A 16,048-nucleotide genomic window follows, 5' to 3' on the forward strand; every position below is an offset into this window, starting at 1 on the left:
GCGTAACGCCAAAATCAGAGTAAGTTAAATATCAATTTCGTTTTTAATAATTAATATAGTACAGTTAAATAAATAAAATTACAACTGTAAGCTAGGAAGGTTAAAAACAAAAGAAAACTTACAAAGTGACGAGAGTAACTGAGTAAGTGAAGCCCAACTTTTTGGAATAGTCCCATTTAGAAAGCTGCGAGTCAGGGCTCTGCACGAGAGAGAGAAATTAAATAAAGACCGAACTTTGCTTTCAAGTGTTTCTAGCGTTTTTTGGGCGGCAAAGTCGCAAAGATGATCACAAATTCACAATTCTCCACCGAGATAAATGTTATGTAAAGTGTGCACTACGCCACTAGCCCACTACCTGTTGGGCCAAATACAGTGAGGCCCATGAAACTTGAGTCTCTTATTGGGTCTGGGCTGCTATAGTTTAGCCCATAATTGGACTCTTTACAGCTTTACTGGTAGCGTACAAAAGTCAAATAGGAAAAATGTTCCTGGCTTACATTTAAACCTTGACCTGTTATTTTGAGGGGGGCGAGCCTCTATGTATTCAGAAATTTTCATACTGATAATACATAAAATATAATGGTTCTTCAAAATTTTTGGGTATTAACGCCCCACTTTCTCCATCTATATGGGAGCTGGAGGAGGCGGGCGGTGGTTTATGTTTTTTCTCCTTTCAAGAAGACGATTTGAAGGAAGTCAAGGAACTCATTGCTTGATATCTACCAAGTGCTAAACAACCATGTAAAATTGTAAACAGACCATTATGGTTGATGCATGGGAATGCAAAGGCAACATATCAATTCTCCCTAATTTTTTTTTCAATAGCATTACAAATTCCCCTTCTTACGACAAATAGACGCATGTATGGTTCTGATTGGGAAATCTTGCCTAGCTTGTTCTAACTAATCATCAACAGATTGAAAGCACTTGTTTTTTAAGGATACAAAAACTTTGATTTATATATATGATAGAGCTTGGTATATATTGACATCAATCAAAATGGTCATGCTTGGGAGTTCAGAGCCATGATAATTGTTAAGAGTTAAAAAGAATTAAAAATATCTTTACTTCGAAACGATATATATAAAACTGAGTTGTACACTAGTCTGCCTCAAATTTCCTCAGCCTGTTAGCCCCCAAGTTTTTACCCAAGTAAAACAGATGAGTTGTACACTAGTCTGCTACCAAGCCTACCATGCATATTTTTCTAATCTTTACACTGATCGATCAGATCGAGAGTAGAAACAATTAATCGCAGAAAGGGGGAAAGGAGAAAAGAACGATATAGCATAACAATCAGTCTCATCATCTATGCTGCGCGTACGTACTAAACTAATCTATGTATGCTTTCTAGCGAGAAATAAAACTACACCTAAAACTCGGTTCTCCTATACATAGTTAAATCTGATCGATTCCAAGCATGACCAAACTAACTATAACACCCCCGTGTTTTATTCTTTTATTTTCCTAATAATAATAATAATAATAATAATAATAATAATAATAATAATAATATGTTAAACTAAATATAGATAACTATCAGATACGGATAAAAACCCGTAGGTAAATGGATAAGTGTTGTCCTTGTTTTTTGGGGGAGTTTTTCATGTAGATTTTGGGAATATGTTTAAAAAAAAAAAATTAAGTGAAGGTTTTAGAAAAAAAAAATGGGAGTTTTCTTGAAGGAAGGAAAGGAAGGTTTTCCGGTAGGCTTATGGTTGATGTCGGAGAATTTTCTTCTGGTGAGTAGAGTTTATCTCTCACCACTACTAAAACTATGATTTTCGTCTGTTTAATATTTACATATTTTACTGTCGAGTGTTTCCGACCAGTTTTTTTTATAATTTTTAGTTCTGTCGATATGTTTAGATTTTGGTTGAACTGCTGAAGCTCGAAAGAGCGTTAATGGCGGCGAGCCACAACAATCAGTTGTTCAGTATACGGGTTGGAACTGTTTGTAGTTTTTAACACTGTTGATATATTAAAACTGGTTTGGGGTCGTTGGTTGATGTCGGGCTGTCGAAGCTCTGTCGAAGCTTCGAGAGGCGCTAATGGCGTCGCCCAGAACAGTAACGAAATCCTTTTTGGATTGTTTGAATTTTCTTTCTTGTGGTGAGGTTGGTAGGTTGATGGGTAGCTAGTGTATGGGTGGTTGAACTGTTGAACGAGGGCTGTCGAAGCTCGGAGAGAAACGTTAATGGCGTTACTGTCATACTGTGGGTTGAACTGTTATGGTTTTTGTTGTGATGAGCTGTTTTGTTGGTGTCGTGGGTTGGTTGTTTGAGGAATGGGGGTAGTGAGGAGGCTTGAGTGAGATGGAAAAGCTTGGAAACAAGTCATTAATGGTGGCCGAAATTTGTAGATCTAGTTTTGAGGATGGGTTATCGAGTTAGTGAATGGGGGTTTTGCTTTTGTTAATGTTGTTTGGTTGGTGATGAGGAGGGAAACCGCGGCGTCAAAATGGGTGGTCGAGTGGAGATGGTGGCCGACGCGTTTTGGTGGTGGTGGAGGCTGCTGGAGGAAGGAGATGACTGAATTGGGCTTGGGCCTGGGCCAAAGCCTTTTGGCTTCTTTGGGCCGGTCTAATTTGTTTTGTGTTGGGCCCGGTTTTGTGTTTAGTGGCTGGGCTGAAATTTCAATGTTTGGTTGGGCCCGGATTGTGTTTAGTTTGGGCCGGTTTAAATTAAACTTTGGGCCTTAGACTTTGGGCTTTTGGGTTAGAAAAGTTTGGGACTGGTTAACTGCATTTGACTTGGCTGGTTGACTGCTGTTGACCCTTGGCAGGTTGACTTTGACTGTTGACCAGAGTTGACTTTGAACAGGGTTGACTTTTGATCAGTTGACCCAATTTGACCTTTTAACTCGGATTATGATTTTGGACTATTCGGATAGGTCTAGGGCTATTAGCATGCTTGGCTTTAGGCTAAGACCTTTCTATATATACGTGTGTACGTGTATTAACTACTATGTGTTTTTGCAGTATTTTATGATATGCAACGTTATGACACTTAGACATCCATGAAATTAATAACGCGTAAACCAAAAATACCAGAAACCAGATACTCTTTCGTTCTCTGAAATAATATATGCAATAAAATTCAATAATGCGTAAACAATTTACCGCAACCTTTTAGAACTCTCCACGCCTAAAGTTTTGGAATTGAGTTTTATGACTGTTGATGTCATATGTTAGGTGGGCATTTATTGAATGTGCCATAAATGGTCCGTTAGCATTATCTATGGGTATTCATTGAATGTGCCATGAATGACCCGGGTATTCATTGAATGTGCCATGAATGACCAGATTCTTTGGAGCTAGTGTATTGGTTGAACCTAGAGAGGAACTAAGGTATTCGCCACTTGGGTTAGTTGTATTCTTTGATTATCGCGAGTGTTTGGGTTGACTTTTGAATACCTAATATAATATCTACATATGTTATATAGAAGTTCTAACTTTCTTTTGCGATGGGGAGGGTAGGACTTAATAACATTTTTTCTTGGGAGGGACAGCCTTGGTCCTACCCTTTATACAACAAATGGATATCGGTAAGTTTTAATTCAAGTATTTAGAGATTAAAAGCGAGTTATTAAAATGAGTTAAGATAATGGAAGTTTTTGCTTGGGAAGAACTATGCGGTTGAGATGGAGATGAACTACATGTCTTCAATTTGAGAATGATTAGGTTATGATAGAGTTAAAGTGTTAGTTGGATAAGAAAAGTTTTGAAATGGTTTTATGTGGTTAATCTACTCATACCAAAGACAAATTACATTTTTCGACCCATGTTTGCTTTGTTTTGCTTAGCGTGGGTGTGTTCTTAGGAACATAGGTGGAAGGCGATGGAAGTTGTAAACAACGGGTTGGAGTTTGATTTGGATTTGATCTGGAGCAGTCCGGGAGTTTATTTTATTAGGTCTAATCTTTTGGAAGTATGTAATAACGTAGCTTTCTTTTCATATGACATGAGAATACGATGTTGAGGACAATTATTCTTAGAATGTTATATTGATGATTTTTGGATGGAAGATAGACTTTCATAAAGTAATAAAGAGAATTTTGGAGATTATTTTTGTTGTTAAGATTCTTTATGATGTGGGTTTTAGGTTTTGACATGTGTTGTATCCACCCCGTCATAGCATGGGCTTTTAGACAATTGAACCGAGTGATGTTTGAGATGTTTATATCTCAAATATTCATTTTTTTTAATTGTTTAGAAATTCGGGCTGTGACACTAACACAATCACATTTCATGCATGCCTGTTGTTGAACTTTATACCAACAAAAAGTATTCTCTTCAACTCATTTCTTACAAAACAAATGGATGAAAACAACGTAAGAATTGACTCCTGTCAAAAATAGGGTTTGCTCTTCATAAGAGACTAACGACAACTATAGTGCATTTGCCGCTTCACCCTATGTAATTTCTTATAAGGGAGTGACTCTCAAGGACAAAACTGCCGAAAAAGTAACTCTCAAGGACACCTATTTTTTTTTGTAACTCACAAGGACCGGGTAGATGAAAGGGCAAGTATACCCTTGATGCGAAATAAAAAACGGATCGGGTAGATGAAATGTCAAGTATACCTCTGATGCGAAATAATTAACGGCCCGGCCCAGACGAAATGACCCGGTGTATTTAGTATGAACAATCATTGTTCATACTTTTAAGCAGGTGTGAACACTCATTGTTCATACCCCCAATTACGAACATTAGCTATGAACAATGAGTGTTCATACCTATTAGAGCTATGAACAATGATCCAATAGGTATGAACATTGATCCAGTTATGAACATGGATTGTTCATACCTATTTGGGAGTATGAAAAATCATTGTTCATATATCAACAGTGTTCATACATCAAACATGAACAATCATTGTTCATGACTACTTTTAAATTTTTTTCAATTGGTAGGTATAAACATTGATTGTTCATAGTCCTTGGGTATGAACATGAATGTTCATAGTCCTTTGGGTATGTACATTCAATGTTCATAGTCCTTGGGTATGAACATTGATTGGGTATGAACATTCGATGTTCATATCATAGTCCTTGGGTATGAAAATTCAATGTTCATAGTCTTTGGGTATGAACATTCGATGTTCATAGTCCTTTGGGTATGGTATGAACATTCAATCTTCATAGTCCTTTAGGTATGAACATTCGATGTTCATAGTCCTTGGGTATGAACATTCAATGTTCATAGTCTTTGGGTATGCACATTCAATGTTCATAGTCCTTGGGTATGAACATTGATTGGGTATGAACATTCAATGTTCATAGTCCTTTGAGTATGAACATTCAATGTTCATACATCAATATATTGTATAAGGTACATTCACCTATTTAGATATAAACAATCATTGTTCATACACCAGCAGAAGGTATAAACACTCATTGTTCATAGTAAAATGATAGAAAGGGTAAAATCGGAAAATATTTATTTTAAATTCGGGTCATTTGTCCTTGAGGGTTATTTTTACAGAAGGGTATAATTGGCATTTAAAAAAAATATAAAAAGGTGGGGCCAACTTATTTTGTCCTTGAGGGTTCCTAATTTTGAAATAGTGGATTCGTGAGTTACTTTTCCCCAAAATTTGTTCTTGTGAGTTATTCACAAAAAACAGTGTCCTCTAGACTTCCTTTTCCCCGAAATTGGGCCTTGGGACCAATTTCTTGATTTCTTATATCATCAATAAATATTTAGTTTCCAAAAAAAATTCAAAAATGAAAATGAAATAATAATAATAATAATAGGTTTATTCCTTTATGGTTTCTCAGATTGTTAGCTTTGAATATTAGGTTCATTTTTGCCACTTTGAAACTTATGATTTATTACACAAATGTGTCTCAAGAGTCAATATTGATTATGCATGTACAATGGTCAGCGCTGTACAAACAAGTTTACTCTTTCGACATGATCGTCTCAGGTTTGCATATATGATTGTTTGTCGATGTACTAAGATGTATTGATGCTTGAACAATAGTTCTAATTATTGCTAAGCTAATCACTCTAGTATGCAAGGGCAATGGATGTACCTTTAGTTGAACTGATGTATTGAGTTCTTTGCAGCCTCGACAATGTATAGTATAGGAAAGTGATTCAATAGTTAGGCTTATTATAAGTTGCATATATATGTTTCCAAGTAGTATATTATGAGCACTTACTTAAATCGGTGCTCATCATGGCTATGCCATTCATCATCTTGAAATTAACCCATGTTGCCCTGTTATAATTTTATTAGCACTTAAGGCTTAATGAGTCATCTTAAATCTTCAGTATTATGTTTAATATCTGGAGTTCACTAAACATTGAAGTGGATTAGCAAACATCCTTGGTAAGCATAGAAGAGCAGTTGTACTTGAACTCTAGCTTTGGAAATGGTATACTAATCCATTTTCAGTGATAATAGTCTTAATCTTGGAATTGCATCACCATTGAGTGCACTACAAGTTGGGTGGTCATTTAATGTATCTGTTGCTACATGTGTTTGTGAATGATCAATATGAAGTCCACTCTGACTAGCTAGGCCAGAGCTTACCATTCCTTATTCAATGTATAGCATGTAAGTGAGATGAATAACATCTACTAGCATAATTGTGCTTCTAGAAAAAAGACCAATATGATGGGAAAAATTCCTAGAATAATAATAGCAACATAAAAACATCTTTAACAAAATTAAACGAAACCCCTACATAATAATTTCAATTTGATTTGATCGGCGTGTTAACTCTTTCAAATCTCTGCTCTCCAACTTTTTGTTTACTAAAGGTAAATATCTATTCATATCCATCACTCCGACGCAGGACATTGATTGGGCAATACAATAAAAGGGGTAGGTTTGTAAGAATATTTATGTGTATCAACTACTTTACTATGTTCAATCTTTAAGGTTTTACAGATTCATCATCTCTTTAATCTTGGACTAATTGTATAGCCATTTGTTAGTGCGCAATTTAATTACTTTGATATTCGATATTCGATTTTCGTGTTTTTCATCTTTCATGCATTGTTTTTCATTGGTGGCTCTTTTGTGGCAGGTTCTTCTTTTTTAGATGATGTCAATTGGACATGGCAAGGGGATGACATGATTTAGTGAACAAAAGTAGATTTGATAGAGGATATTCTTTGGTTTGTCAGTTATAGTTTGATGAGCCGACCACAAAATTTGTTCGTCACATACTTCTTTTCTAGCGTGGACGTGCATCTTCCAAAGTAAGGTAATTATTTAAGGTTGGTATATTTGCATTTGATATCGACATAATTTTGTGATATGATTTTTTCCCCCTTGCTTTGATAAACATGAATGGTTACTGTATCATGGTCATTCCAATCTAGAACTTTTAATTAGTAGGCATGGACTGATCATTGTAGAATTTTATCATCATTGAGATCATTTTTAGCTTTAATATTTGTGATGTTTTTTTTCTTTGATTTTTTCCCATTAGCACTACTTACTGTGATTATGCTGAGTTTTAATAGATTTTTCATGTTTGACAACTTTGTTATCAAATCAAGAGGGTCACATTCTAACAAGGATAATAGTTGTAAAATTCATTTTTGCCCAAGCTGATTGGTGGGCATATGCATGCCAAACGACAGTTAAATTAGGCAAATAATTCTGTTAGAAATTGATGTTTAGCATATACTATCATGCAAAATTTGTATTCATCAGCTTATGTGTTTTGCTAAAGAGCATTATGGATAGGTCTAGCTCTTAGATTTGGGCTTTGTTTGCTTCAACAGATCATATAGTTTAAAACATCCGCTTTGTCTTTGACTTGATATAATTGGTATTTTGAGGCATCTCACCTTTTGATGTCGAGGTATGGACACACATCATTACATCATGTTTTACTTGAGGGCTTGAGGTAATGATCCATGCTTTTGAGTTGGGATAATGTTGCTTCATTTCAGCACTATACTGTAGAGTGTAAGGTGTTAGTATTCATTTCTTCATTATTACAATGCTACTCTAATGGTAAATATATGCCCACTTTTTGTGTACCTTCTAGAGGCCCACAACCATTGATAATTCCTCCAGAGAGACAAATAATAATTGTTGCCATTTGAATATTACCTCATGAAAAGGCCTATTTGGAACATTTGAACACGTCAATTTTTGGATTTTAAGAATCATATTGGGCTTGCGCAAAGTCCACTGAGGATAATATATTAGATTGATGATCCATTTATATGTTATGCGTACTTGATAATGGTATTGTATACTTTCTTATTGTCACACCCCAAATTTCTAGAAAATTAAAAATAGGGAATTATCCACACCTTATTCCATCTTCTGAAAATCCAGGATGAAACAAAACCCTAATAACCCATTATCAACCACGATATTAAAATATGAGATCAAATTAAAACCAAACGAACAACTCTTACTGTACAAATTCAAGAATTTACTAAACCACTCTATTACATCTGTTTCAAATCAAGACTTTATACTTCATAAAACTTATACCAGTAAGACTCCAAAAGCGAATCCTAATCAAGCGTCTTTATCCGCTGCATTCCACCATCTATGTTCCCAAGAACACACCCACGTTGCAAAACAAAGCAAACATGGGTCAGCAAATTGAATTTGCTGGTATGAGTAGACTAACAACAAAATATATATAATAATCTTTCAAATTAATAAATATAACATTACCAACCATTTCAACTTGGAAGACAATATAGTTCCGTTTTCCAAAACGGCGTGTAGTTTCTTCCCAAGTAAGATTTCAATCCCAATATACATTTTCAAGGTAACTCACAACAGAAATACCACTTATTACATACACATATGATAACTTAATTAAATATTGGTTTGATACACATTACCTTTAAGCCAGCACGTCGTCTCAGGGTAGGATGTTTACGTCCCTGCATAAAAGATTAACAGATCCTACCCTCCTGCAAAAACAGAGTTAGACAGCACTATAAAAGGATTTATCTCAGCCAGTCAAATTTCCATTTATAATGAAACCTCATTTAAGGCATTGAAGTCTAATTAATACAACATAGTTCGTCCAGCATATTCAGGGAATACTACTTATCATAGTATCATACCACCTATATCAAGGGTAGTCATTCACATGACATCATTACGTCATAAAGTTTCCAAGTGCATAACTATATATCTCAGACTATTACAAGTCATTTATGCTTTCATAATAACATATCATTTTAGAGTCATTCCACAATCACAGAAAAGATCACAAGTATTCAATAATATTATTTCCAGTCACACTTCACATCCATAACCTCACACAAACCACCTCTATATTTCTTTGTAAGAAAGCATATACATCATAATACATAAATATTTATAGGCAATAACTCACTCATACGTAAAATCAATATTTCACTTTGCTTATTAATTATCTTGTTGACTCATTTATAAACAGACTCAACCCAACCTTTAGTTCCTACTCCACGATTTGCACTCCACACATTTGCCAAATCACACATACACGTGTGCCTCTCTCCCACCGAGTATCACTATATCACAGCCATCTTTGGGCTTTCCATACACATAATCACAGCTTTTTTGGCCATAAAATCTCAGGTCATTCATGGCACATTCAATAAATACATTGGGTCATTCCCGCCGCATTCAAGGAATACCCATCATAACACTAACGTGCCATTCATGGCACATTCAATGAATGCCCTGAGTCATTCCCGCCACATTCAAGGAATACCTAAACCTACATTCCCGTACATTCAAGGAATACGACCAACCCGCAAGGCGAATACCTTAGTTCCTCTCTAGGGCAATCCAAACTATTGGGTCATTCATGGCACATTCAATGAATACCCGAGTCATTCATGGCATATTCAATGAATACCCATCTAGCACATGATATCACAAGTCATAATATCTCATTACCAAATCCTGAGGCGTGTGTTTCGACCAAATATGATCAAAACACCAAGTGTTGATGAAAAAAGACGAAGAACGTCGAAAAGTAATTAGAAAAATGATGGTGATCGGGGGAATGATGAGACTGTACCTTGCGGTTGCCTACGTACCCAAATTATCAGTGGGATCAAGTCTCAAGAACGTAGTTCTGAATGAAAAATAGTTTGATATTTATATAGGTAGAGTAGAGAGTCCTTGTAGCTTAAGTAATTGTGATAGAATATAACTTTCAACTGATAATTATCTCTTTGATAAGAAATGAATCTGGACATAAATCAATGTACATTAGTGGCAAGCCATGTGGCTAAGGTTCAGCCTTAGACACATGAGTTAATGGGCCTGTACATTGATCCATGGTATTTTAATGGGCTTTAGCCCTATCGATTAAACGAATAAAGTGGAGACTCCTACCAATGGACGTTTGCCACGTAGGTGGGGGTCGAAACACCGCCCCCTCTTTGGCATGCGAACAAAGTTCATATGGCAAAGAAGAAAGAAAAATGAGCGGAATGTATAACGAAGTGTCGTGCGAAAAAAAAAAATAATAATTGAAAAATTGACTGTCGAAAAAAAATATCGTGAATTATCGGAAACGAAATAATGTCAAACTAACGTATACGGGACGTATTGTAATTAAAAAATGGCTGAAAAATGCACAGTAAAAAATTTCGAACGAAATTGATTGCTGAAAACTGTACCGAACACATTACGTAACAATACGAAAATTGATTTTGACGACATGTGCCACTGGAATAGCGATACTTGGATTATACCGTTAAAAATCAAACGTAGGGGCAGTTTAGTAATAATGGGAAGAAAAGGGGTAAATACGAATTGGATTCGAAGGTGAAGACTTTAGCGACTAAAACTGGAACTTCCGATTAGATAAGAATTCGGATTAAATAAGAGTTTGGATTAGATAAGAATTCGGAATATATAAGAGTTTGGAGTAGATAAGATTGGGGATGGACTTGGAATAATATTTGAACGTAATTAGTTGAAATTCCGAACTATGACCGAAACCTTAACCAGAGGTCCAGAGTTGGACTGAGAGGTGGACACAAAAGAAGTGTACCGAAATAAATATACCTAACTAGATAAAGTGAAGTGAAGGAATTACAAACAATTCGGACTATTGAGGTCTATAAAACTGGATCTTGATTGACAAACAATGGATTGCAACAAAGAAGAGGCAAGAAGAGCCCAAAAGATGGCGGAGGAGAAGATGGAAAACAAAGATTTTATTAAAGCGAGGAAGATGGCAATCGATTGCCAAAAGCGGCTTTATCCAACTCGAAAACATAGAGAAGATGTTGGCGTTTGTGAGGTACACCGCCCGCTTTCGCCTTAAATACGAGATCTGTTATGGTATTCTTCAAGTTGTGCATACAGTGGATAAGGCATCTATGAAGAAGCAATATCGGAAGCTTGTTTCCCTTCTTCATCCCGATAACAACAAATTTCCAGGTGCAGATACTGCCTTTAAGCTGGTTGAGGAAGCTCAGAACATGCTTTCCGGTTATACTTTCTCGACTTCCTGCCCTTCTTGTCATCCTAGGTACCACCGTAACACTATTTATCCATGAATGAGCATGACTGGTAGATATTGGTGTAAAATCAACCGGGATATATAGCCGAAACCTTCGTGAACGGCGATCCGTCATGACGAAAGCAACGAAAACTATTTGGCTTAAAACTGCTTCTGGCAAATTGCTTATCCTGTCAATATGCTTCATACTCTTTCCTTGTTTTTTTCCGTCGAAACTTTTGCATCAGGTGATACTCTTTGGAGCTTCAGAGTCAAATTGGGACATCACAAGGATAGACTAGTGAAAGTGATTTTAGTTGGAGTATGGAAAAGATATTTGAGCGTATCGTAAAGCTTTTTTCTCCCATCATCGCCGGTGAAAGTTGTGTTTTTTTTTTTTTTTTGGCTGTAGTGATCTTCAGCTGGAGAAGACGATGAGGAAGAAATATTGGCGCTTATGTTCAAAGTTTATGTTATCAAATATGATACGGTGCATCGCCAATTAATGAGGGGCACCGTACATGCTCTTTTTAACATAGCCAAAGTGCATCCGGAATGAAATAACAAAACATGATACGGTGCTTTGCCAGCAAAGGAAGGGCACCGTACCTGTGTTGCCTTGAGCTGACCCGGTTCACCCTTGTGGAGCTAGTGCATCCGGTTTTTGAGCTATCTGACCGGGTTTTTGTTGTTTTTTTGCAGGTAGAAACGACTCTATTACACGGGCGAAAGATATCGACGAAAAGTCTACAAAGAAAAGTGTCGAGCGGAGAAAATTTTCGCTTAGAAATTTGATGTAATGCGAATTTTTACCGCTCGGAGAAACGGCGGTACTACGAGCAAAATATATTCAAAGAGTTGACGGATAAAAGTTTCGCGCAAAAAGGTGTCAATTAATGCCGTAGAAGAATTAAAGAAGCTTACAAAAGTTTCGTTGAGAAAGATCGGCTCAATGCCTTAGAGAAAATAATGAAGCTGTCGGAAAGTTGTGCTCAGAAAGATTGGCTCAATGAAGCTGTTGAAATTTGTTGCTCGGAAAATTTCTCGTACAAAGATCGAAACAATGCCTTAGAAAAAATAATGAAGCTGACGAAAATTTTCGCTCGGAAAATTTTTCGTAGAAAGTTCGGCACAATGCCTTAGAAAAAATAATAAAGCTGTCATATAGTTTCGCTTGAAACGGAAAGAGTTGTACGAGTTGTATAAACAAAAACTGATAAGAAACCATTGGCTTTTCCCAACCCAATGATTATGTGATTGCGTGAATGTAATACCATAGAGCTAAAAATTCTTTTTTAATCAAGTATGTATTGGCTATTGAATATCATTGTGATGTTAGATAACATACCTGTGGAAAACTGACAATGTTGTTGAATTATATAGATGACACGAAATAGAATGAAACGCCCCCAATGCTAACTTTAAGCTTGCAAAATTAGATTGAGCGAAAAAATGCTCCGATGCAGAACTGACGAAACGAAACGGGTAACGTCATCAGATGATGACATAGCGTGAGTAACTGACTAAGCGAGCGTAAAATCGTTCAATTTAGATTGACGAAATTAAACGTGGTAATTTCGCCATATTTTGTCAGAGCGATATTAACGACCAAGCGAGCATAAAAGCGTTCGACTTAGACTGACGAAATTAAACGTGGTAATTTCGCCAGAGTTTGTTGTAGCGATAATACGACTAAGCGAGCGTAAAAGCGTTCAACTTGGACTGACGAAATTAAACGTGGTAATTTCGCCAGATTTTGTTGTAGCGATAGTAACGACTAAGCGAGCGTAAAAGCGTTCAACTTAGACTGACGAAATTAAACGTGGTAATTTCGCCAGATTTTGTTGTAGCGATAGTAACGACTAAGCGAGCGTAAAAGCGTTCAACTTAGACTGACGAAATTAAACGTGGTAATTTCACCAGATTATGTTGTAGTGATAGTAACGACTAAGCGAGCGTAAAAGCGTTCAACTTAGACTGACGAAATTAAACGTGGTAATTTCGCCAGATTTTGTTGTAGCGATAGTAACGACTAAGCGAGCGTAAAAGCGTTCAACTTAGACTGACGAAATTAAACGTGGTAATTTCGCCAGATTATGTTGTAGTGATAGTAACGACTAAGCGAGCGTAAAAGCGTTCAACTTAGACTGACGAAATTAAACGTGGTAATTTCGCCAGATTTTGTTGTAGCGATATTACGACTAAGCGAGCGTAAAAGTGTTCAACTTAGACTGACGAAATTAAACGTGGTAATTTCGCCAGATTTTGTTGTAGCGATAGTAATGACTAAGTGAGTGTAAAAGCGTTCAACTTAGACTGACGAAATTAAACGTGGTAATTTCGCCAGATTTTGTTGTAGCGATAGTAACGACTAAGCGAGCGTAAAAGCGTTCAACTTAGACTGACGAAATTAAACGTGGTAATTTCACCAGATTTTGTTGTAGTGATTATAAGGTTCGCTAAAACCAAAATCATACCATTGGAACTGAAGTGAAATAACTGCTTCTTTATTGATTACCGAGTCTTAAAAAGTGCAAAGATAACAATGGAAAATACATGCCTGAACTGGAAAAAAACTAAATATTGTATTATTTTATTTCTCCAGGATAACGGAAAAACACAACTAAAATCTACTTATAGAACTGCGCAGATGAAACGCGATTCCATGGCTTATCGAGAACATTCCCATCTAAATCTCGGAGAAAATAAGATCCTTTGGTGGCGTGGCTTATCTATGATGTATGGACTCGTCCGGTTTTCTCCAAATTTATCGGAATCTATCAACCTCGCTCTTCGACAGAGTACCGTCATCTTTCTCAAATACTTTAAGTCGAACTTTCTTATCATATTTTGTTTCATATCGACTTGATAACTTAATTAAGCTGTTGAAGACCAACATCTCTTTGTCTCATCTATCAAGGCTTTTGGCTTGAGCAAGTGCTTGATCATTTGACTCCAATTCCACGTTAGAAGTTCGTTGTGGTTGGTGTCATCAACTCTCAGAGGCAAGACCGCTTCTGTACCGTAAGCAAGATTAAACGGAGAAAATCTAGTTGAATGCTTAGGTGTGGTTCGATAAGCCCACATAACCGCAGGAAGTTCCTTAACCCAATTTCCTTTGGCTTGTTGAAGTCGTCGCTTGAGCATTGCAAGAATGGATTTGTTAGTAGCTTGACTTGTCCATTAGCTTGAGGATGGTATGGTGCCGAGAAATTGTGATTAATCTTCAAGTCAGAACAAAATTGTCGAATTTCTTGAAAGATCAAAGTGTTTGCCATTGTCGGAAGTCAATGATGTTGGAATACCGAAACGACAAACAATGTCTCGCCATAAGAATTTTTAATATCGAAGCATGGATCCGGGCTAAGGGCATAGCTTCACCCCACTTGGTAAAATAATCGCCATGCGACGCAGTAAAGAAACGAACACCGGCGGGGAGCTTTTGGAAGAGGACCGACGATGTCAAGACCCCACTTTGCAAACGGCCAAGGGCTCAAGATTGGATGAAGTTCCGTTCTTTGGAAGATTTCCCATATTAGCATATTTTCGACAAGGAACGACTTCTCGGACAAATGCTTAGCATCCTTTTGCATGTAACGGCCACCAAGATCCTTGTGTCATTGCTCTATGAGCGAGACTTCGCCCGGGAGTGGTTCCCACATAGGCTGAATGAATTTCCGCCAGACGAGCAAACCCAAATTTCTCTCTGGACAACAACGAAGCATAGGGTTAAGACTTGTGCCTTTGCGATAAAGTTGCAAATTGTAATCGCTCAAGTCGATATGAGACAATATTTCCAAGCATCGCGTTTGACACGATCACCCACTTTATGATCGGGAGGCAAGATGTGATCATGTAAATATCGCGATATAAGGACGCGCCAATCATCTTCGTCACAAGGTGTAAGTGGAAAACTTAGCTCTATATCGGGAACCTCGGAGCATTGTCGACTTCATAATCGTCGCCGGTATGGACCGAGACAATATCATTGGGACCGGGATCATTGTGGTCATCTGATAGCATAAGTTGTGGATCAAGCGTTTTCTCTGCAATGATAGCTTGATTATCAAGATCACGCTTGCGCTTCCGAGTCAGCACAGGAGATATCAAATTGGCATGACGTGATTCCTCAGAAAATGTCTTGATGAAAAAACAACTCTGAGTGATGTACATATCGCGCACATCCTCGATGGACAGATCAATACTCGGTTCCTTTTGAAATTCAATGGTAATCTGGCGAGGCTTATCTGACTTAACTGCCGCGGATAAATATGCGAGAGAATCCGCATGTCGCACATCATGACGCGGACGCTGCACAATACTGATAGAATCAAAATTTCGAGCAATCCGATGAATTAAGTCCACATAAGCCGCCATTCTCTCATCACGAAGCCTGCATAATGATCCACCAAACCGGCTAGCAACTAACTTAGAATCGTGAATAATTGTAGCTTAGTCGCCCCCAAGTGAAGAGCAGTGCGCAAGCCGCAAATGAAAGCTTCGTACTCGGCCTCATTATTTGAAGCGTCAAAACCCAAACGCACTGACTTCTTAATTTTTCTCCATTCGGTTGCAAGATTACACACCCAATACCGAGCCA

This window comes from Coptis chinensis, chromosome 3 (genome assembly GCF_015680905.1).
Source record: "Coptis chinensis isolate HL-2020 chromosome 3, ASM1568090v1, whole genome shotgun sequence".
NCBI classification, from domain to species: domain Eukaryota; kingdom Viridiplantae; phylum Streptophyta; class Magnoliopsida; order Ranunculales; family Ranunculaceae; genus Coptis; species Coptis chinensis.